We start from the raw sequence: 25,663 nt of genomic DNA, 5'->3' as shown, positions 1-25,663 counted from the left end.
AAAATAAGCCTGCACAACACCTTTAGCTGTAGACCATGATTCAAACAGAAAAACCCCATTTATATGTCTCTAATAGACTACCTATGAATATTCCTGATTTTACAGGATATTTGTGTATATTTAAAAATATCTGCTCCACTATGTTCACAAAAAAACATTATATGATGTAAATCCTAGATTCTGTCTCAGAATGGAATACTTAAAAAAAAGTGAAACAGGCAAAAGTCTGTGAGAATGCATCATTAGAATATCCTTCTGGGCTACCTGTAAAAAATTTATTTCTTTGGAAAAAGAATGAAAAATTTAAAGGGAACTAAATTTTAAGGCACTTTAACATAAATTTTTATGCAAACAGTAAAGAGTTCGGAAAAACTTCAAGACTGACAGAAAAATCATATTAAGCAGAAATGGGGGATTACTGGTCAGAGAATCTATTAAAATAAGCTACCATTATTTTGGCTTCTCTTATTAGACTTTTCTCTTTCCCATATTCACTCTTAGTTCTCTAATGAATGTCACTCGAAAACTCAACTTTAATGTCACCACTGCTTTACAGGAAATATGCCGAACAGAGTGCAAGAAAGGCAAATGTGCATCTGTGAGGAAATGATATTGGAAAAATTCAGTTAATGTAAGTAATTGGACAACCTCCAATTTAGAATACATTCTTTCTGGTAAGTGAGAAGTTTTACACTGCATAAAGTGAAAAAAGGAACTAAGTTTCACAAAAGTTTTTATACACTATTGTCCCTGGAAAATTTTTGCCTCATGACAACCTATCATATTGTGTTTAGGCTTCTGTGTTTAGAAATCCTAATGACTTGGTTTTGTATGGGCAGCGGCCTAATCCTTTGAACAGGACATAGAGAATTCAGTGGACTGGAGAGGCCTAGTTTTCATCCACGCTGCAACTTCTTTCCACCTTCTATGAGGAACGTGGAGATGACGATGCTGGCTCTTGCCTTCCTTGCCAATCTAAAAGGGAAGGGTGGGCAGCCCCACTGGCGCAGCGGTTTAGCGCCGCCTGCAGCCCGGTGTGTGATCCTGGAGACCTGGGATTGAGTCCCACGTCGGGCTTCGTGCATGGAGCCTGCTTCTCTCTCTGCCTGTGTTTCTGCCTCTCTCCCTCTCTCTGCATAAATAAATAAATAAATCTTTAAAAATAAGTAAGTAAATAAATAAATAAATACATGGAAGGGTTCCCGGGGGTCCCTTGTGTAAGGCCCTTTCTCTCACCTCTCGAAGACACCATGGGGAAGGCAAGTGGATTAAGACGCCATGAAAAGCCCCACCTCTGAATTCTGAATCTGAACTCTGTCTACTTAGATAATAGAGAGACAAAGCAGGTTATTCATTCCAGTAGTGGGCCCTTGACCTAATGTACCAGCAGAGCTCAGCATACTTCAAGTTCATATTTGCTAACCCTCTGAAACAGCTCAGCCTACCTCTCTCCAAACCTACTTTTTCCATCTTTCTTTCCATTCCTTGAGTTGTTATCAATCTAATGAATTCCATTTACGCTTAAGGACTTACTGTGCTTTCTTACAATCAAAGAATCCTGTTGCTCACCAGAACAAGCAAAACATACCTAGTTAACTTTAGGACCTAGACAAAGGTGATCTAGATGAGGTTATTATGAAAAATGAGGATATTTTTCTCATTGACCAAATTAAAAATAGGTTCATCTTAAATTACTGAAAAATTACTGTTACTTCCTAGTGTGAAATCAGTGGCAATTAAAGGTAAAATTATGTGATATTTAGCATTTAACTTTAAAAGCTCTAACCAATGTTAATACTAATGACCTAATCTAAAAATTAAATCATCCTCTATGAGATAGATTCTACTTGTCACTTCTATGATACAAGTCTCTCATTAACAGTTGAATGTCTCTCATTAAGGTAATAATTCTGCAGAAAGATACAATAAAGGAAAATTATTTATTATGAAAATAGCAACATATTTATCACAGCTAATTTTAAGAACTACCCATAAATTGCTAGATAGATAGTTTTTCTTCAGATATTCAATAGGAATTAGCAGGACGTTGGCCACAAAATTATAATTCAATCCCATCCACCAGCTTTTCTGAGGCATAAAAAGCAATTACAAAGTGTATAAATCTGAAGTGTACAATGTGATGATTTGATAGACATATACAATGCAATCACCACATTCAAGCTAGTTAACATATCCATCACCTCAGTTACCTCTTTTGTGTGATAAGAACACCTGAGATGTACACCCTCTTAGAACACTATAAGTATTCAATACAGTATTAACTATGGTCACATTGCTGTGCATTGATCTCCAAAACTTATTCATTTTGCATAACTGAAACTTTGTACTTTCTGACCAACATCTTACCTCCCCCTCTGTCCAGGCCCACGTTGGTAACAACCATTCTACTCTCTGCTTCTATGAGTTTCACTATTTTAGATTCCATTTTAGATTCCACGTGTAAAAAAAAAAAAAAGATTCCATGTCTAAGTGGGATCATGCACTATTTGTTTTTCTCTATCTGGTTTATTTCGCTTAGCATAATTTTCTCAAGCTTCATTCACATTGTTTCAAATGGCAAAATTCACCTTCTTTTATAAGATGGAATAATTCTCTAGCATGTGCATGTGTGGATAGAGACACATGGTCTTCATCCATCACATTTGCTTTATCCATTCATCCATCCATCCATGAGGATGCTTCCACCTCTTGGCTATTGTAAATAATGCTGAAATTAACATACAGAGTAAAGATATCTTTTTGAGATTCTGATTTCATTTCCTTTGGATAAATACCTAGAAGTGAGATTACATGAACATAAGATAGTTCTATTTTTAATATTTTAAGGAACCTCCTTATTGCTTTCCAAAGTGACTCAATCTCCAGTCCTACCAAAAATGCATGAGGGTTTTTTTTCCCACATCCTCAGCAACAGTTATCATCTACCATCTATCTGATATCAGACATTCTAAGTAAGAAGATATTCACTGTGCCTGTGATTTGCATTTCCCTGACTGACTAGTAAAGTTGAGCACCTTTTCATATATCTACTGGTCATTCTATGTCTTCTCTGAAGAAATGTCTATTTAAGTTCTTTGTCCATTTTTAAACGGAGTTAGTTTTTTGTTATTAAGTTGTCTGAGTCCCTTATATTTTGAATATCAGCTCCTTATCAACAGATGTTATATTTTCTATTCTATAGGTTGTCCTTATACTCTATTGAATGTTTGCTGTACAGAATCTGTTTAGTTTGATTCAATCCATTTTTCTATTCTTGCTTTTATTGCCTGTGATTTTGTATCATAGCCCAAAATATCACTGCCCAGAGTAATGTCAAAAAGTTATTTCCCTGTTTTCTTCTAGCAGTTTTACAGTTTCAGATCTTAGACTGAAATCTGTTATCTATTTTGAATTGATTTTTGTAAATGGTAAGAAAGGAGTTTAATATTATTCGTATATATGTAGTTTCCCCAACACTATTTATGAAAGAGATTATCCTGTTCTGATTGTGTGTTCTTCTTGGTAAGCTTATCAAAGTTATCAGTTGACTTGTAAATGTGTGGATTTATTTGGGGCTCTTTATTCTGTTCCAATGGTCTATATGTCTGTTTCGGTGCTGTAGCATACTGTTTTGATTAATATAAATCAGTAATATATTTTGAAATCAAGAAATATGATGTCTTCAGCTTTTCTTTCTTTCTTTCTTTTTTTTTTTTGTCTTCAGATTTTCTTTCTAAAAACTGCTTTGGCAATGTGGGGTCAAAAATACGAATGTGAGGGCAGCCCAGGTGGCTCAGCGGTTTAGTGCTGCCTTTGGCCCAGGGCCTGATCCTGGAGATCCAGGATGGAGTCCCACGTCGGGCTCCCTGTGTGGAGCCTACTTCTGCCTCTGCCTGTCTCTGCCTCTCCCTCTTTCTGTCTCTCATGAATAAATAAAATAAAATCTTTAAAAATAAAATAAAATAAAATACAAATGTGAGTATTGCTTTTTCTATTCCTGTGAAAAATGACATCAGGATTTTGATGGGGATTGCACTGAATATGTGTATCACTTTGAATGCTATGCATATTTTATGATATTAATTCTACTAATCCATGAACACAGGTTTATCTTTTTTTTTTTTTTTTAAAGATTGTATTTATTTATTTGAGACTGAGAGAGCACAAGGAGGGGGAGAGTCAGGAGAGGGGCAGAAGGAGAGGAAGAAGCAGGCTCTCCACTGAGCAGGGAGTCCAACATGGGGCTCCATCCCAGGACCCTGGGATCATGACCTGAGCTGAAGGCAGATGTTTAACCAACTGAGCCACCCAAGTGCCCCAGGACATCTTTTTAAAAATATTTATCTTTAGAGAGAGAGATCATGTACACAGGGAGTAGAGGAGCGGGGGTGGGGGGGGTGGAGAGAGAGAGAGAGAGAGAGAGAGAATCTTAAGCAGAGTCCACACTCAGAACAGAGCCCACCCAAATCAGGGCTCAATCTCATGACCCTGGGGATCATGATCTGAGCCGAAATCAAGAGTCCCATGCTTAACCACCTTAAGTCAGATGCTTAACTGAGCCACTTAGGTGACCTAGGATATCTTCTTACTTTAACATGTGTCTTAATTTCCTTTGTCAATGTTTTAAAATTTTCAGTGTACAAATCTTTTACCTCTTTGGATAAGTTTATTCCTAAGTATCTTATTCTTGTTGTTACTGTGAATAGAGTTGTTTTTAAAATTTCCTTTCTAGATATTATTTAATATCCAGAGATTATTTTATACATACACACACACACCCCTTCCTGTTGAACTGACCCTTTTAGCATTAAATAATGACATTCTTGGCCTCTAGAGAGAATTTTACACTCAAAGTCCATTTGTCCAAGTATAGACACCCTGCTTTCCTTTTGGTTACCATTTGCATAAATATATTTTTCTGTTCCTTCATTTTCACCCTATGTATGTCTTTAAATCTGAATTAGTCTCTTGCTGATAGCATTCTCTTGCTGACCTTATTCTTTTAATCCACTTAGTCTTCCTATGCCTTTTGATTGGTGAGTTTAATCCTTAAATGGCTATTTTGTTAAATGCTTTTTGTCTGTTTTGCTGTTTTGTCCCTCTCTTCCACTTTTGCTGACTTACTTTGTTATTTGATGATTTTTTGTAATCTGTTTCCATTCTTTTTATCTTTTTTTGTTTGTACGTTTATTCTCTGCAGGTTTGAGTCTTGAATAAAATTGCATGTAGTTATAACTTTCCATTTTAAGCTGATAACTTCAAGTGCATACTAAAAACACGCCATGTAAAAAGCACTTTGAGAGTGCTGTACCATTTTTTAAGTACATTTGCTCAAGTTCAGTTTTAACCAAAATTTTAAATTAAATCTACAAAATATTTTATAGACATTTTCATGAAAATTCAAAAAACGTATTTGCAATACCAAGTAACCGTATTAAATTGGTTCATGAACCATACACTTAAAATATGTAAAGAAGCAACCATCTAAAAAAACCCTGTAATTATCATTTTTAAAAAACCATTCTCAAAAGAGGAAGTCCATAAAGTACAACTTAGATCCTCCTCTTATTCTACTGTTCCCAGTTATTGGCTTCTAGATTCTTGAAGAATCTTTGTCTTGCTTACACAAAGTTATTTTACTTGACATTTTAGTAAAAACATATGTGAAAGTAAAGTTTGGTTCTTCATGTGTAACTACATTGAAATATGAGTATTAATTTATCAATTGATCATTTCATGAGCCCTTTGAATATACCCTTAACTGTCTGATCTAAGCATATCTTTGATGGATATACATAAATTCAAATACTGTGGATTTATAAACACAAAATCTCTCTATGAAACAGGGAGTCCAGCTCTCCTGTGAAATAGTTTGAAACAAAACAGGACAGTTCTCAGTTCAAGTTCAAGCAACTGTTTTATTTTCCAAAGGAAAATACCTTAGAATTAAGCCCTCCTAGGCATGACAGAGATATTTGATGAATACAATTTATTCTGTAGAAACTAAAGCCTGAAAAGTTCCTATACTTTCTAAGTATGTAATTTTTACTATATATAAGTATATAATTTATTAAAACACTTTATTTTTCTTAAGTACAATATAATACAATACAACTCTAGCCTGACACTGAACACCAAAGACTTCACTATGAATCCTCTATGCCCTCCCAGGAGGAAATTTGTTTCCCATTTGTTTTAAAGAAAAAACAAATCTAGTAAAAATACACTGTTATTTACTGTCTCTTTTTAAAACAGCATTCCACAGCCACATTGTTCATTAAGTAATTTGCTAAAATTCAGTTTATGAGAATTTGTCACATGAATATGAGCCATCAAGGAAGAGTATATTTAGGTGACTTCTCGGGAAGATGGCACAGTAGTAGGACAATCCTAGGCTCACCATGTCCCATGGATATATCTGGATAACACCCACATCAATATAAATAACCCTGAAAATGACACAAAGACTGGCAGAACAGAATCTTCACAGCTAATTATAGGGAAGGTCACATCAAAAACAGCAGGAAGGACACAGATGTGGTCAGACACCAAAATGACCAATGAGATTGTCCAAGGGAGGGAGAGACACCAAAGGCACAGAGAAGGGAACAGAGCAGATCTCACACCAGGCATCCTAAGTATGAGGAACCCACACTGGGAAGACTAAATCCTCATAACATCTGGTTTTGAAAACCAGAGGAGCTTAACTTAACTTGAGTTTTTACCATCAGTAGGGCATAATACCTAGAACTTTAAAAATCAGTGCTCAGCTCTGGGAGAGGTGGAGGGTGATAGGAAACCAAGTCCCTGCTCTTAAAAAGCCAGCATATCCACACTGAGATACAGCATAGAAGCAGCAGTTTGAAAAACACGTGGAGTATATGGGCAGGAGATTTATTTACTAATTTATTTACTAGCAAGATGTGTGCTGGTGGAGCAGGGAGCTTTAGGAGGCTTCTCCAAGAACAAAAGAGCTGATGGGCACTATTTCCCTACTCTCTCCCACAGCCTAGATAGGCAGACACCTGCAGAACCAGCCAAACATTCTCCATGTAGCTTGCTAATAGTGCCTTCTACCCCTACGCTCTCCTGTGGACTGCCCCCTCCACCTCAGGAGCTCTCCAAAATGGCTCCAGGTTCCCTCCACAGCAGACCCCCTCAACAGTGTGTTAGTGAGCAGACCTTACTTACAGTGTGCCCCACTCCTGCAGTGTTCTGCAAACCCCACCATCCAACCTGCCCTAGGCAGAAGTCCATCCAAAGAGGTGCCACAAGTATAGCATTATGCAAGCAGCCCTGACAGTGGCTAACACCACTCCAAAAAGACTGCTGCCCTGACAAGAGGGAAATATATCCACACATCAGCTCTGCTGCGATCCCAGTAGTAGGCTGGAACAGATACCTGGTCTGACTGCAGGCTCTGCCCACCAATGGAAGTAGCTCAGAGGACAACAAACACAAGCAATTATAAGAGAATATTATGAAAAATTATATGCCAATGAATTGGACAGCCTAGAAGAAATAGATAAATTCCCAGAAATGTATACCCTCCCAAAACTGAATCAGGAAGATTTAGAAAATTGGAACAGACCAATAACCAGCAATGAAATTCAATCAGTAATCAAAACACTCCCAACAAACAAAAGCCTAAGACCAGATGGCTTCACAGGCGAATTTTGCCAAACATTTAAAGAAGAGTTTATACCTATTCTTTTCAAACTATTCCAAAAAATAGTCGAGGAAAGAAAACTTCCAAATTCATTCTATAAAGCCAGCATTACCTTGATACCAAAAGTAGTTAAAGACATTACTAAAAAAGAGAACTATAGGCTAGTATCTCTGATGAACATACACATAAAAATCCTCAACAAAATATTAACAAATCAAATTCAACAATATATTAAAAAAATTGTTCACCAAGATCAAGTGGGATTTATTCCTGGGTTACAAGTGTGGCTCAGTATTTATAAATTAATCAATAAGAGACATTGCATCAATGAGAAAAAGGACAAAACCATCGAATCATTTCAATAGATGCAGAAAAAGCATTTGACAAAATACAACATTCATTCATGACAAAAATACTCAATAAAGTAGGATTACAGGGAACACACCTCAACATAATAAAGGCCATACGTGAGAAAACACCGCCTAACATCATACTCAATGGAGAGAAACTGAGAGCTTTTCACCTAAGACCAGCAACAAGACAAAGACGTTCACTCTCACCACTTTTATTTAACATAGTACTGGAAGTCCTAGCCATAGCAATCAGACAACAAAAAAGAAATAAGAGGCATCCAAATTGGTAAGGAAAAAGTTAAATTTTCACTATTTGCAGATGTCATGATACTATATAAAGAAAACCTAAAGACTCCACCAAAAACTATTAGAAATGATAAATGAATTAAGTAATGTATCAGGATACAAAATCAATATACAGAAATCTCTTGCATTTCCATACACTAATATTGAAGTAGCACAGAGAAATAAAACAGTTCCATTTGCATTTGCACCAAAAGTAGTAAAATACCTAGGAATAAACTTAACCAAGGAAACAAAAGACCTGTACTCTGCAAACACTGATGAAAGAAATTGAAGATAAAACAAAGAAATGGAAAGATATTCCATGCTCAATAATTGGAAGAACAAATAGTTAAAATGTCCATACTACCGGGGTGCCTAGGTGGCTCAGTTGGTTAAGTGACCAACTCTTAATTTTGGCTCAGGTTGTGATCTCAGGGTCATTTAATCTAACTTGTGTCAGGCTCTGCATTCCTTGTGGAGTCTGCTTGGGATCTCTTTTTTCCTCTGCCTCCACCCCTCCTCTCTCTCTCTCAAAATAAATAAACAAAATCTTTAAAAAAATGTCCATACCACCAAAAGCAATTCACATATTTAATACAATCCCTATCAAAATACCAATAACACTTTTTCACAGAACTAAAAGAAACAATCCTAAAATTTGTATGGATCCTCAAAAGACCCATACAGTCAAAGAAATCTTGCAGAAGAAGAATAAAACTAGAGGTATCATAATCCCAGATTTCAAATTATACTACAAAGCTGTAGTATTACAAATAGAATGGTCCTGGCACAAAAAGGCACATAGATCAATAGAACAGATTACAGAGCCCAGAAGTAAATCCATGATTAAATGGTCATTTAATTTAGAACAAAGGCAAGAATATGCAATGGGATAAAGACAGTATCTTCAACAAATAGTGTTAGGAAAACTGGACAGATATATGCAAAGGAATGAAACTGGACCACTTTCTTACACCATACACAAAAATAAATTCAAAGTGGATTAAAGACTTGAAACCATAAATGTGAGACTTGAAACCACAAAAATCCTAGAAGAGAGATGTGGTACACGACTCAACGCCAAAAATCATCATTATCATCATCATCATCATAATCCAACTAAACAATGAGGATATAGGAACAGACATTTCTCCAAAAAAGACATACAGATGGACAACAGACACATGAAAAGATGCTCAACATCACCCATCATCTGGGAAATGCAAATCAAAAACCACAATAAAATGTCACCTCATATCTATCAGAATAGCTAAAATAAAAAATACAAGAAACAACAGGTGTTGATGAGGATGTAGAGAAAAAGGTACCCTCATCCACTGTTGGTGAGAATGCAAACTGGTGCAGCCACTGTGGAAAACAAATGTAGGTCCTTCAAAAAATTAAAACTAGAATTATCATTATGACCCAGTAATTCTACTACTCTGTACTTAACCAAGGAATATGAAAAGATGATATGCAACCCTACGTTTATAACAGCATTATTTACAATTGACAAACTATGGAAGCAACTCAAGTGTCCACTGATAGATGAATAAAGAAGTTGTGTGTATATACACACATACACAAATATTACTCTGCTATAAAAAGAGTGCATTGTTGCCATTTGCAACAACATTGATGAATCTAGAAAGTATAATGCTAAATGAAATAAATCAGAGAAGTACAAATACCATAAAATCTCATTCATAAGTGGAATTTAAGAAAGTAAACAAAGAAAAATAGTGATCAACAAAAAAAAAAACCAGAATCTTAACTACAGAGAACATACTGGTGGTTGCCAGAGAAGCGGGTGGAAGAATGGGTGAACTGAGTGAAGGAGATTTAAAGTACACTTACCGTGATGGGCACTAATTTATGGAATTATTAAATCACTATATTGAACACCTGAAGCTAATACAACACTGTGTATTAATTATACGGGAATTAAAAAATTTTTAAAGAGAAAAAAGAAGGTATATTTATCCTTCTCCTCTGATAATGTGAATTATTTTACAGGTATTTTAGTAAGTTAATTTTTAAATTGTATTATTTTTATTTAATTTCAATATGGTTAAAACAGAATATTATATTAGTTTCAGGGGTACAATACAATAATTCAACAATTCAATGTACTAGTCAGAGCTCATCATGGTATGTATACTCTTAATCCCCATTCCCTATTTTACCCATCCTCCCACCCTCTGGTAACCATAGTTTGATCTCTATAGTTGAGTCTGTGTTTTGGTTTGTCTCTTTTTTTCTTTGTTCGTTTGGCATTTTGATTTTTAATAGAGACTCAGCTCAGATAAAAATGTATAGTCCCAATAAAAAATACTTCAACGTTTCCAGAAAACCTATTTGCTTCTAATACTTTATTTAGTATTTTATTATACTGATCTGCCTCACATATTTTGTACCCATGGTAATTCCACAGAGCTCCTTAGCATGGCATATAAAGTCCTTTCTCATCTGGCCACCACATATACATACATGCTTGTCCTCTATGTTTGAATAACAAGGGGTCACCATGTAGTTCCCTAAATTTGCTGGATCTTTAATCTGTTTTTGCTTTTGTGGTCTTTTCTGCCTGGGAAGCCCATCTTTTCCCATAGTAGTCTATCAAATGTCAAACCACCTTGAGAAATTAAGTATAAGCACCTCCACCTTCTTAAACCCTTCTCAGTTCATAGTCCTTTACAATGAAATCCTGTTTCCCACTGTATCCCATACACCCCTCTCTCATAGCACTTGTGACATCTTATTGCTCTTATTGTTTCTATGTTTGTGGCCTCTGTAAGCACTATGAGGACAAGAACTAGAACGTATTTATTTCTGTTATTAGCACCACACCAAGTACCTAGGACAGAAGGCGGCTCAATAAATGTCAGTAGAATAAACAAATATTAAGCTATAAATCAGTAAATTTTATCATTATCAAAAAATTTTGTAATTTTTGATTAACAAATCAAAAGTAGGCCTACTATTTGAATGGCCTACGTTTTTGAATCCAAAGGACAATTCAGAATCTTAAAGGATCCTTGAAAAATAAATCTGCATAGGAAGATAGCAAATACAAAATATATTCTACTTTAAACTATTAGAAATGAAATACCAAGGCATCTTTCTTGCTTAAAATAAAATATCTGGGTAGCTTTTAAATTGCTGTTAAGACCACAATAAATACCACTGTGCTTTGTTAAACATCTCAACAAACTTCAAGTCTAGGGGTTCTCTACCCTGACTACATATATTCAAATAACTGCAGCAGCATTTAAAAAATTCTGATACCTAGTCTCCTCTCAGATCAATGAAATGAGATTCTAAGATGGTGGGATCCACGCAATGCCATTTTTTAATGCTTCCTAAATGAATCTAATATAAATTATTTTTCCCTTGCAAAATAATGATAAAACTTGATTATCTCTCTGGCTGTTCCTTCTGGGTCTCAGCAGAGGGACCTTCTTCCACTTAATCCTTAAATGCTAGTGTTCCCAATCATTCCCTCTATTTCTGTTTTCAAATTCCTAAGATTCCTTGTAAATACAGAGTACCTGGCTTTAAAAACAAGATTCTATGTTCTTCTGAGCCCTGAATATAACATTCATTATTTTAAACAAAAGAGGAAAAGATAAGATTTCCACAGTTTGATCTTTTCCCTTCCTTTCAGAGATCAGGCTCAAGTCAGCTATTACAAGTTCTTCCAAAAGATCTAGAAATCCATACTCTCTATTTTGATAGTGGCGCTTAGTCAATTCAAAGCTATTATTTTGTTCATTCGTTCAATCCTTTGGCTTGTGTCTCCAAAATTGAGGGTTATCCTCTCTCTCTCTCTCACATTGCTTCATTTTCACTTACTTCAGAGGCTATGCTGATATCCATGAGGGTATACGTTTGGCAGCTGGATATATTAAGGCATATGACCCTTGGCATTTAGGATTTAATATCTGTGATTCCAAGTATTCCTGAGCAACCCCAAAGATGAGTGATATGAAGCAGCTTTTAATTTGGTAAAGCAATACATTTGAAGCCCATGGCTATGAGTTAGGTTCTGAGAGTGAGTCTAGCAAAATTCCTACCACCACTGCAGCAAACCTTTGCTTTATTTTCCATTTATCACTTATTGTCAGATATGCTGTAATTCTTAGGATATACTCCAGTGCCATTTGTAACATGGCACATGAAAAAATCTTAAGCTATAATTAACATGAAAATAAAAGATATATCATGACTATAGGAATGCAGATTTTTATGCTGATGGACAGAATGGCTATGCAGAAAGCCCCAAAGATCAAAGAAAGACAAAGACACCAAACAAGAATTAGTATAAAGAAGTTTCCACTAGACAAAGGTGGGACAATCTGAACATCAAAATGAAAAATAAATATAAGCAATAGAAGGGCACTGAATATAAGCATTTCTGCCAGAATGCAGAAACAAAATAGTGTACTGATATCACATTGGAAATAGCTGGCCTTATGAGGAGAATGGAGGAGCTAACAATTCAAAACCTTTTCTCAACTTTCTAACTAGAACACTAAGAAAAAGTGACAATCCTAATAAAATTCCAAACCAAATTTAAAATATTGGTTAAATTCCTATTAAGTAAAGAAATAATGCAATAATTTTATAACAACTTTAACAATAACAACAACAAAGTAAAAGCCATTGGGCTGTAAAGGGTGAAAGAAAGAGCTGAAGGTGCTGAGGCTTGCCATGAAGGCCAGGACAAAATGCACACAACTGGGGTAACTACAAAAAGAGCATCTTCAAGGTGAAGTTCACCTGAACCAAAAGAATTCACAGTGAAAGAGTAATACACAGAGTGAGAGAATGCCACCTATTGGTGTGTTGCAATATTTGCTCAGAGTGGCGTATTTTGCATTCTGTTGCTATTTCTTATTGAGAAACATCAACTTCCAGGAAAATCAACCATGACTCAAGGTGATTTCTTTGCTATGCTGACATCATCCCCTCATCTGTGAATCCAGTATGAGTTAATTCACATTAAAAAAGTGACTATATTTCACAAGTTCATATTCTCAAAAGTAAAAGAGAGAAAGCTAAACAAAGAACAAAATCTTCATCTCACTGGTAACTAAGGAGGGCATCAGTTTCTTCTGAAAATTAACAATATCCTATGAGGATTAATATAATAGCCTATAAAAACAATGCTATCCTATAAGAACTAATAATATACTATAGTCCTAACTGGTGAGGGAAAGTTCTTGTGTATAGACAGATGATTCCAGTCAATGTGGGTGACGGGAAAAGATTTAGGAATCACCATTTTACAACTCCTACTGAATCAAGAGCCCTACGTTGAAAACATTAGATGAAAGGCTGACAGAAACTTATACAAAGGAGAAATAAAGCTGTCACAACCCGAATTCACTGTTCAATGTCAGGGTTGTTAAAAGTGGGACAACCAATGTGATTCCCAATATGAGGTACACAGGACCACCTACAAAACGTTCTTATCAAAAAAGTTAAACTGACATTTAACCAGCCTCTTAGTACAGGTTTTCAACCCTGACTGCACATCAGAACATCTGGGTGGCTTTTTACACTTTCCTGAGCCCTACTTTTGACCAATTAAATTAATGTCTCTTAAGGTGAGGGTCAGTCAGGCATCCTAATTTTTCAAAAAGTATTTTTAAAAGCTCCCTGAGTGCTTCCTTTTTTTTTTTTAAAAAAAAAAGATTTTATTTATTTATTCATGAGAGACACAGAAAGAGAGAGAGGCAGAAACACAGGCAGAGGGAGAAGCAGGCTCCATGCAGGAAGCCTGATGTGGGATTTGATCCCAGGACTCTAGGATCACACCGTGGGCCAAAGGCAGGCACTAAACCGCTGAGCCACCCAGAGATTCCCTTCCCTGAGTGCTTCTAATATACAACCAGAGTTGAAAAACCACTAAAACAGAGTTAAGAGGATATACTTTATAGGATATACAGCACAGAGCAGTGGTTCTCAAACTTTAATGTTAGTCAGTTTATTCCCTGAGGACTTGTTAAACAACAGATTCGGATTTAGCAGGTCTAGGAAGGGTGCCAAGAATCTGCTCCCAAATGATGCTAAAGCAGCCAGTCCTCTGTGAGTAGAGAGGATACAGACCAGTGCTGTCCAACAGAAATATAAAAAGACTGGCATATATAATTTAAAATTTTCTAGTAGCCACAGTAAAAAGAATGAATTAATTTTAATAATGTATTATTTAGCCCAATATATCTAAAACATTATCATTTCAATATGTAGTCAATATAAACAGTTTTTATGAGGTATTTTAGATTATTTCATATTTTTTGATGTGAGTTTTATACTTGTAGCACATCCATATCTCAGTTCTCACTATTCACATTTCAAGTGCTCAATAGCCACATGTAGCTAATGGCTAAGGTACTGGACAGCACGGGTATAGAAAAATGAAATAAACTATAAAGAACTAATGCTGGACATTCTATAGGAAAAGTCTTCAAATAGATAATGATAGGAAAAGTAAAAATCAGAGAAACTACTCTAAAGTCTTCAGAGATATATGTCATGATGACTGATTCTTAATTCAAAATTACAATTTTTTGTATTTTTTTTAAGACAACTGGGGACATCTGTTATAGATGAGCACTAGATGATAAAAGGAATGTCCTTAATTTTATCAGGTGTGATTATAAGATTATCTGAGAAAACAGCTCTGAGAAAACGGCTCAGGTTGTGATCCTGGGGTCCTGGGATAAAATCTCGCATCAGGTTCTCCACAGGGAGCCTGCTTCTCCCTCTGCCTGTATCTCTGCCTCACTTTCTGTCTCTCTCGTGAATAAATAATTTTTTTTTAATTTGCAGGCTCCATGCAGGGAGCCCAATGTGGGACTCGATTCTAGGTCTCCAGGATCACACCCCAGGCTGCAGGCGGCGCCAAACCGCTGTGCCACTTGGGGCTGCCCTAAATAAAATCTTTTAAAAAAAAGAATGGAAATAGCTGAACAAAACAATGCTATTGATGTATTGATAATGATATGTATGCATGTTATTTACAATTTGTAATTTAAGGAGACTTCCTTTTTTCATGTACTCAGCGTAAAAAAACATTTACTGAATTGGGATGCCAAAGGTAAGCCTCTTTTCTACTCTGATTCACTTCTTCTCTATGAAACACTGTACTTAGTCCCAACTGTTGCTAGGCTCATTGCCTAAATATAATGACATCTGCTCTACTGAAGAATCTGCCAGAAGTTTTAATCAAAAATTGTAATTAAAGGCAATGAAATAACATCCATACCAAATCTGTACCCTTTCTTGTTGTAATATGTAATTTCCCATTACCACTCAAGAAAGTAAAATACTATATAGTTTTACCAAACTATTTGCTATCTGATTTTTTCTCTTCTGGATGCATCTTCTTGATTCTTTTCTGTTTATACAGAGAGCAGAGTATGCAATATATTATAGCATGATTTTAACTTACTATCTTTTTTTTGGTAAACAGTAGTTTTATTTTTTAAAAATAATAAATTTATTTTTTACTGGTGTTCAATTTACCAACATACAGAATAACACCCAGTGCTCATCCCGTCAAGTGCCCCCCTCAATGCCTGTCACCCATTCACCCCCACCCCCCGCCCTCCTCCCCTTTCATCACCCCTAGTTCATTTCCCAGAGTTAGGAGTCTTTATGTTCTGTCTCCCTTTCTGATATTTCCCACACATTTCTTCTCCCTTCCCTTATATTCACTTTCACTATTATTTATATTCCCCAAATGAATGAGAACATATGATGTTTGTCCTTCTCCGATTGACTTACTTCATTCAGCATAATACCCTCCAGTTCCATCCACATCAAAGCAAATGGTGGGCATTTGTCGTTTCTAATGGCTGAATAATATTCCATCGTATACATAGACCACATCTTCTTTATCCATTCATCTTTCGATGGACACCGAGGCTCCTTCCACAGTTTGGCTATTGTGGACATTGATACTATAAACATCGGGGTGCAGGTGTCCCGGCGTTTCATTGCATCTGAATCTTGGGGTAAATCCCCAACAGTGCAATTGCTGGGTCCTAGGGCAGGTCTATTTTTAACTCTTTGAGGAACCTCCACACAGTTTTCCAGAGTGGCTGCACCAGTTCACATTCCCACCAATAGTGCAAGAGGGTGCCCATTTCTCCACATCCTCTCCATTTGTGGTATCCTGCCTTGTTAATTTTCCCTATTCTCACTGGTGTGAGGTGGTATCCCCTTGTGGTTTTGATTTGTATTTCCCTGATGGTAAGTGATGCAGAGCATTTTCTCATGTGCATGTTGGCCATGTCTATGTCTTCCTCTGTTAGATTTCTCTTCATGTCTTTTGCCCATTTCATGATTGGATTGTTTGTTTCTTTGGTGTTGAGTTTAAGAAGTTCTTTATAGATCTTGGGAACTAGCCCTTTATCTGATACGTCATTTGCAAATATCTTCTCCCATTCTGTAGGTTGTCTTTTAGTTTTGTTGACTGTATCCTTTGCTGTGCAAAAGCTTCTTATCTTGATAAAGTCCCAATAGTTCATTTTTGCTTTTGTTTCTTTTGCCTTCGTGGATGTATCTTGCAAGAAGTTACTGTGGCTGAGTTCAAAAAGGGTGTTGCCTGTGTTCTCCTCTAGGATTTTGATGGAATCTTGTCTCACATTTAGATCTTTCATCCATTTTGAGTTTATCTTTGTGTATGGTGCAAGAGAGTGGTCTAGTTTCATTCTTCGGCATGTGGATGTCCAATTTTCCCAGCTCCATTTATTGAAGAGACTGTCTTTCTCCCAATGGATAGTCTTTCCTCCTTTATCGAATATTAGTTGACCACAAAGTTCAGGGTCCACTTCTGGGTTCTCTATTCTATTCCATTGATCTATGTGTCTGTTTTTGTGCCAGTACCACACTGTCTTGATGACCACAGCTTTGCTGTACAACCTGAAATCTGGCATTGTGATGCCCCCAGCTATGGTTTTCTTTTTTAATATTCCCCTGGCTATTCGGGGTCTTTTCTGATTCCACACAAATCTTAAAATAATTTGTTCTAACTCTCTGAAGAAAGTCCATGGTATTTTGACAAGGATTGCATTAAACGTGTAAATTGCCCTGGGTAACATTGACATTTTCACAATATTAATTCTGCCAATCCATGAGCATGGAATATTTTTCTATCTCTTTGTGTCTTCCTCAATTTCTTTCAGAAGTGTTCTATCGTTTTTAGGGTATAGATCCTTTACCTCTTTGGTTAGGTTTATTCCTAGGTATCTTATGCTTTTGGGTGCAATTGTAAATGGGACTGACTCCTTAATTTCTTTTTCTTCAGTCTCATTGTTAGTGTATAGAAATGCCACTGATTTCTGGACATTGATTTTGTATCCTGCCACGCTGCCAAATTGCTGTATGAGTTCTAGCAATCTTGGGGTGGGGGCTTTTGGGTTTTCTATGTGAGTATCATGTCATCGGCGAAGAGGGAGAGTTTGACTTCTTCTTTGCCAATTTGAATGCCTTTAATGTCTTTTTGTTGTCTGATTGCTGAGGCTACAACTTCCAGTACTATATTGAATAGCAGTGGTGAGAGTGGACATCCCTGTCTTGTTCCTGATCTTAGGAGAAAGACTCCCAGCGCTTTCCCACTGAGAATGATATTTGCTGTGGGCTTTTGGTAGATGGCTTTTAAGATGTTGAGGAATGTTCCCTCTATCCCTACACTCTGAAGAGTTTTGATCAGGAATGGATGCTGTATTTTGTCAAATGCTTTCTCTGCATCTAATGAGAGGATCATATGGTTCTTGGTTTCTCTTGCTGATATGATGAATCACATTGATTGTTTTACGAGTATTGAACCAGCCTTGTGTCCCAGGGATAAATACTACTTGGTCATGGTGAATAATTTTCTTAATGTATTGTTGGATCCTATTGGCTAGTATCTTGTTGAGAATTTTTGCATCCATGTTCATCAGGGATATTGGTCTGTAATTCTCCTTTTTGGTGGGGTCTTTGTCTGGTTTCAGAATTAAGGTGATGCTGGCCTCACAGAACGAATTTGGAAGTACTCCATCTCTTTCTATCTTTCCAAACAGCTTTAGTAGAATAGGTATGGTTTCTTCTTTAAACGTTTGATAGAATTCCCCTGGGAAGCCATCTGGCCCTGGACTCTTGTGTCTTGGGAGGTTTTTGATGACTGCTTCAATTTCCTCCCTGGTTATTGGCCTGTTCAGGTTTTCTATTTCTTCCTGCTCCAGTTTTGGTAGTTTGTGGCTTTCCAGGAATGTGTCCATTTCTGCTAGATTGCCTAATTTATTGGCGTATAGCTGTTCATAATATGTTTTTAAAATCATTTGTATTTCCTTGGTGTTGGTAGTGATCTCTCCTTTCTCATTCATGATTTTATTAATTTGAGTCTTCTCTCTCTTTAATAAGGCTGGCTAATGGTTTATCTATCTTATTAATTCTTTCAAAGAACCAACTCCTGGTTTTGTTGAACTGTTCCACAGTTCTTCTGGTCTCGATTTCATAGAGTTCTGCTCGAATCTTTATTAACTCTCTTTTTCTGTTGGGTGTAGGATCTATTTGCTGTTTTTTCTCTAGCTCCTTTAGGTGTAAGGTTAGCTTTTGTATGAGTCTTTCCAGTTTTTGAATGGATGCTTGTATTGTGATGTATTTCCCTCTCAGGACTGCTTTTGCTGCATCCCAAAGATTTTGAACAGTTGTATCTTCATTCTCATTAGTTTCCATGAATCTTTTTAATTCTTCCTTAATTTCCTGGTTGACCCTTTCATCTTTAAGCAGGATGGTCCTTAACCTCCACGTGTTTGAAGTCCTTCCAAACTTCTTGTTGTGATTTAGTTCTAATTTCAAGGCATTATGGTCTGAGAATACGCAGGGGATGATCCCAATCTTTCGGTATTGGTTCAGACCCGATTTGTGACCCAGTATGTGGTCTATTCTGGAGAAAGTTCCATGTGCACTTGACAAGAATGTGTATTCAGTTGAGTTTGGATGTAAAGTTCTGTAGATATCTGTGAAATCCATCTGGTCCAGTGTACCATTTAAAGCTCTCGTTTCTTTGGAGATGTTGTGCTTAGAAGACCTATCTAGTATAGAAAGAGCTAGATTGAAGTCACCAAGTATAAGTGTATTATTATCTAAGTATGTCTTAACTTTGGTTATTAATTGATTAAATATTTGGGAGCTCCCACATTCGGGATTCCTCTGTGGGAATCCTCCCACAGAGGATTGTTAAGTCCTCTTGTTGGATAGATCCTTTAAGTATGATATAGTGTCCCTCTTCATCTCTCACTACAGTCTTCGGGGTAAATTTTAGTTTATCTGATATAAGGATGGCTACCCCTGCTTTCTTTTGAGGACCATTTGAATGGTAAATGGTTCTCCAACCTTTTATTTTCAGGCTGTATGTGTCCTCCTGTCTAAAATGAGTCTCTTGTAGACAGCAAATAGATGGGTCCTGCTTTTTTATCCAGTCTGAAACCCTGCGCCTTTTGATGGGGTCATTAAGCCCGTTCACGTTCAGAGTTACTATTGACAGATATGAGTTTAGTGTCATCATGATACCTATTCAGTCCTTGTTTTTGTGGATTGTTCCACTGAAATTCGTCTTAAAGGGGAATTTTAAGAGTCCCCCTTAAAATTTCTTGCAGAGCTGGTTTGGAGGTCACATATTCTTTCAGTTCCTGCCTGTCTTGGAAGCTCTTTATCTCTCCTTCCATTTTGAATGAGAGCCTTGCTGGATAAAGTATTCTTGGTTGCATGTTCTTCTCATTTAGGACCCTGAATATATCCTGCCAGCCCTTTCTGGCCTGCCAGGTCTCTGTGGAGAGGTCTGCTGTTACCCTAATACTCCTCCCCATAAAACTCAGGGATTTCTTGCCTCTTGATGCTTTAAGGATCTTCTCCTTATCTTTGGAATTTACAAGCTTAACTATTAAATGTGAGGTGTTGAACAGTTTTTATTGATTTTAGGGGGGGATCTCTCTATTTCCTGGATCTGAATGCCTGTTTCCCTTCCCAGATTAGGAAAGTTTTCAGCTATGATTTGTTCAAAGACATATTCTGGCCCTCTTGCCCTTTTGGCGCCCTCAGGAACCCCAATTAAGTGTAGGTTTTTCTTCCTCAGGCTGTCGTTTATTTCCCTTAATCTATCCTCACGGTCTTTTAATTGTTTGTCTCTTTTTTCCTCAGTTTCCCTCTTTGCCATCAACTTGTCTTCTATGTCACTCACTCGTTCTTCCACCTCGTTAACCCTCGTCGTTAGGACTTCTAGTTTGGATTGCATCTCATTCAATTGATTTTTTTTTCATTCAATTGATTTTTAATTTCTGCCTGATTAGATCTAAATTCTGCAGTAATGAAGTCTCTTGAGTCCTTTATGCTTTTTTCTAGAGCCACCAGTAGCTGTATAATAGTGCTTCTGAATTGGCTTTCTGACATTGACTTGTAATCCAGATTTTGTAACTCTGTGGGAGAGAGGACTGTTTCTGATTCTTTCTTTTGAGGTGAGGTTTTCCTTCTAGTCATTTTGCTCAGTGCAGAGTGGCCAAAAACAAGTTGTATTGGGAAAAGGAGAAAAAGAGAGGAAAGAAAGAAGGAAAGAAAAGAGAAAAAGAAAAAAGAAAAAAGGAAGAAAAAAGAAAAAAAGAAGAAAAAGAGAAAGAAAGGAAAAAAAGGGTGGGGGAAGCAAACAAATCAAAAAGCAAAAAAACAAAACAAAACAAAACAAAACAATCAAAACCCAAAAAACCCACGGACGAGTATCTTCTGATTCTGTATACTTTAAGTCCCTTGACTTCCCTTGGAACTTGTCCGTCTAGCTGGTCTTCTGGGGGAGGGGCCTGCTGTGCTGATTTTCAGGTGTTAGCACTTGAGGGAGCTGCTCTGCCCCCTGCCTGGTGCAGGGCTCAGTGGGGGTTGTTTACCCCGTGAGGCCCCAGGAGGAACAACCGCAGTGGCGCGGCCAGCTCTGGAGCCCTGGAGTCAGCTCCTGCAGTAACTCCAGAGCTCTCTGTCTGCAGGGCCTGGAGGCTCCGGGCGGGGCCGCTGATCTGCTCAGCTCGGGGCAGGAGCGTCCTTGCTTTCCTGAGCCCTCCCGGCCTCTGCCTGTCCGGGGGAGGCTGGATCCTGGGCTGTGTCCCGGCGCCCAGTGCTCCCGGGCCTGCGCTGTTGGATTCGCGCTCCCGCCCCACAGCCCCCTCCGCGGAGCCACCGTCCAAGCCCCTCCGAGCTGCTCTGGGTCCCTCCGTGCGCGCTGCGGCCCTCAGGGAGCTCAGGGCACTCTCCCCGGGGCACAGGTGCCTGTTAGTGTCCCAGGGAGCCCGAGGGCATCCCCGCCCTCCTAGGGTCCTGCTCTAACTCCCTGCGGGTGCCTTTCCGCCCGGGAAGATTGGTGAAGCTCTTACTTCTCCGGGACGGGGCTCTCCTGTCCTGGGGACACTCGCCCCAGCCTTAGCCTGGCTCCTCGCGGGGCCCCTCCCCCTTGGAGGCCTTTTGTTTCTTTATTTCTTTTTCCCCCGTCTTCCTACCTTGATAGAAGCGCGAACTCTTCTCACTGTAGCATTCCAGCTGTTCTCTCTTTAACTCTCCGGCCGAATTTGTAGATTTTCAGGATGATTTGAAGGTTATCTAGGTAATTTGGTGGGGACAGGTGATTTGGGGATCCTACTCTTCCGCCTTCTTGCCCCTCCCCCCTTAATTTACTATCTTAATAACAATTGCTACCTGCCAAAAATATATATAATCAACCATCATCATAATTTGTCCATTATTAACTGGGCCACAATGACATCATTGCACTCTCTTGTTACGATCTGTACCACTCACCCTAAAATTTGTGAAGCAAAATGCCACAGCATCACTGACTTACAGTCTGCAGGCTGACAGATCACTCTGTCACTGTTCACCGTGAACTACACAACCTGGCTGTTGAACTAAATGATGGCCTAGTTTTAACAATACATGACTTTTTACTTCTGTTAGCTAGACTCTTCAGTTCCTTCACAGGAGAGTCTTACAGGACATCTTACTATTCCTATAGGCTTTCACACCATAAATAGAAAAACTGCATCAGCTAACATGCAAAAACTCCTTTTTATAAATTTTACTGGTATTAATCATGACAAAGGTATTTAGGTTTTACATATTGTTCTTAGGCTCTCTCATCCTAAGGTTTGCAATTAGTGTTTTACAAAGAATCATTTGTACAAGATGGTAAGGACAAAGCTTTCCTCCCATGTACGGTATTCTTCAGTTAACAAGGTGACCAATAATGTCAATCTATCCTCTTCATTAACTTATGAGCTCCTTGTAAAAAGAGTATGTCTTATTCTCTGTGTTCTGGGTACTCTGAAGCACAGAATAATACATTTAAATAAATGTTTACTGAATAAAACTAAACTCAAAAATGAAAGGTTTCCCCCACCAAATAGCATAAATAATAAGACAGTAAGTTTTTTTATAAGGCCATAAACAATATCTTTCATAATCTCATGAGAGACTTTCCAAAGAATGATTCAAAGTCCAAACTCATTTGTTTGACCTGTAGCATTTAGGCATAATAAAGTAAAACATTTAAAATTTACCACTTATCCAAGTGTATCTATTAAGGAGATTTTAAGGTTTTTATACCTTAAATACCTTTTATACCTTTTATAGACCAAAACAGAGGAATGATCTTTGAATGTTTCTTTGTTCTAACTATATTATACATGATGGCATTTAATACTCATAATAATCCATAAGGAAGTATTATCTCCAGTTTACAGATAAGGAGATACAGGCTCCAAGACATTAATTAAGATTGAGCTCATAATAGGCAAATATAAAGCCAGTATCTGAACATAGTCCATATTTGCAAGAAAGCTTTAGAATGCTCCTCTGGTATACCACGCTCACCTATACTCTATTGCCAAAACTATAGATGTCCACATTTTATGAGTATTCAAAGACAAATTAAAGCATCCTTTAACAGTTACTCAAAAATTCATCTAAGGACTGAGAAATACATAAAAAGAATAAGGTAAGGGGCAAAGGATTTAAATCAACCAAGAAAAGATAATTAACATAATGTGAAAGCAAATATTACATGCTTCATAATCCATTTAATACTCCTCTTTTCCTTTATGCCTAATAAATTTTAATCTTCTCAGGGCCCCTACTACAATCTCAGGATTAAAAAAGAGAATTCCAGTGTCCAGCACTTCTTGCAGGCCTTTCTAACTGCTGATAAAAAAAATCTCAGCAAGGAAATAAGGAAAAAAATGTTCACTTTCCTTATAGTCACAAAAGTGCCCAGAGTATTCTGTACCTTACAGATGATCCAGTTAATGTAGTTGAGAACTTGAAGATTCTCAAAGGAATATATCTTACTCTTCTTCAGTATCCTTGTGTGTGTGTGTGTGTTTTTTTTGTTGTTGTTGTTGTTGTTTTTTACAAAGGCATCTTGTAAGACACCAACTAACCTGGCTAAGAGTGTAGCCATGTTATATGAAAGTAAATCTTTGACCCTAAACTCAAGAAAATAGCCTAATTCTGATGGGTGGCCTTCAGTATTTATTTTTTGCTCTGGTAATATTTAGTTAAAACCTCCTTAGCGGCACTAAGAAAACTCTATCAATGACACTCTTCTATCGTAAAAGTATTCTAAAACTGTAACTCAGATTCTAAAACTAAAAAGTTTGAGTCTTTTCCTTTAAATTATTAGAAGTATAATAAATGTGATACATTTTAGTTTTCAAATGAAAATATCTCTTTGATAAATTAAAAACTGATTTTACAATTATTTTTTAAGTTAAAAACACTGAAACAAACTATCAGTATCAACAGCAAAAGAAAAATTTAATTATCTTCTTACTGTTTTAATAATAAATAAGTAACTAGAAATCTCTATTGTTTGGCTCTTGATATTTTTCTCCCTGCTTACAGAACCAGAGTTTTGGAAGGTATTAATCTACTCAATGAGTGATACTCCATAGGACACTCTCAGTAAAATATTAGGAAAAAATAAGAAACAGTAGGTGTACATAATTATTTTCATCAAGATACAAATTCCTAGAAAATATTGAAGTTTTATGTTTATTAATAAAAGCTTTTTTTACTTAAAGAAGTCATTTTCATGTTTACTAGGTCTCAAAGGATCTCCTTGGAAATTACTTGTTAATCACAAAAGGAACCACAATAACTATACAGAGAAAAAAACACCTTAACCAAATGATTAAAATTAAATCTCTGTAATAAAAGGCCCACAGACTCCACAGACCTCTGGATATGATATCCACAACACTTATGCACACACCACTTATATTTCAAACACAAATGGATAAACTCATTCTAATCACAAGGAAAAGCAAACCAATTCGAACTGAGGGACATTCTATAAAATTACCAGCTTGCATTCTACGGAAATACCAATCTCATACAAGACAAAGAGTGAGAAACTGTTCTAAATTAAAGGTAAGTAAAGAAACAAACCACCAAATGCAAAACATGATTCTGGACTGGATCCTGTACCAGAAAAACAAAAGCTGTAATAGGAGACATTACTGGACAATTAATGAAATTGAAATGAGTATGGATAAGATGAAATTATTACCCTGATTTAAATTTCTTACACTGATAGATGATCTATGATTATATAAGAGATTATGTTTGTCTTGAGGAAAGACACAAATGAAGTATTATGGGGTAAAGAGTTGTGATGTATGCAAGAGGGAGAGAATTATGACCAAATGTGGCAAAGTGTTGAGAATTGGCAAAACTAAGAAACAGCCTGTAGAAATTCTTTGCACTATCCTTGCAACTTCTCTAAAATTCTGAAATTATTTCAAAATAAAAACTTTTAAAATTATCCTTTAAGATTAAATAAATATTAATGTGGGAAATTTTCACCATAAACAATTAATTGATAAAATCAAGTTTCACAAAATGGTATGATTAATACAAGGGCTTTAAATAGTGACAAATTATGGAGCTTATACCACAGCGTAGATCAATACATACCTTTCTTCAGTAAAAAACAAAACAAAACAAAAACAAACAAACAAAACCCAAATCTGCTACGGAAAAAAGCTATACTGAATGGTGCTAAGTGATATTCTGGCACACATGGTAACAAATATTGCATCATCATTGTACTTTGAGTGATACTGGTCTTATATACCATCTTTTGAATCAATCAATCAATCATTCAGTCAATAACTAAATACTTTTTAAATTATGTATATGCATTTGAAAGAATATACATCAAGTTATAGAAATTAACTGGGTAGTACACAACTGAAGATAATTTTTATTTTCTTTCTATATTTTGTAAAATATCTGTAATGAGAATGGATTACTTTTATAATGAGAA

The 25,663-nt window shown here is 36.7% G+C and overlaps 1 protein-coding gene across 12 annotated transcripts in view; it reads right to left on the bottom strand.

Moving 5' to 3' along the window:
* The window catches only part of RUNDC3B (RUN domain containing 3B), a 142,437-nt gene that overhangs the window by 26,234 nt on the left and 90,540 nt on the right, over positions 1-25,663 (bottom strand). The window lies entirely within an intron of this gene.

The sequence above is a fragment of the Vulpes vulpes genome, chromosome 7 (assembly GCF_048418805.1).
Source record: "Vulpes vulpes isolate BD-2025 chromosome 7, VulVul3, whole genome shotgun sequence".
NCBI lineage: Eukaryota > Metazoa > Chordata > Mammalia > Carnivora > Canidae > Vulpes > Vulpes vulpes.
The sequence above is the reverse complement of the archived record's forward strand: the minus strand, read 5'-3'. Positions and strand labels throughout refer to the sequence as shown.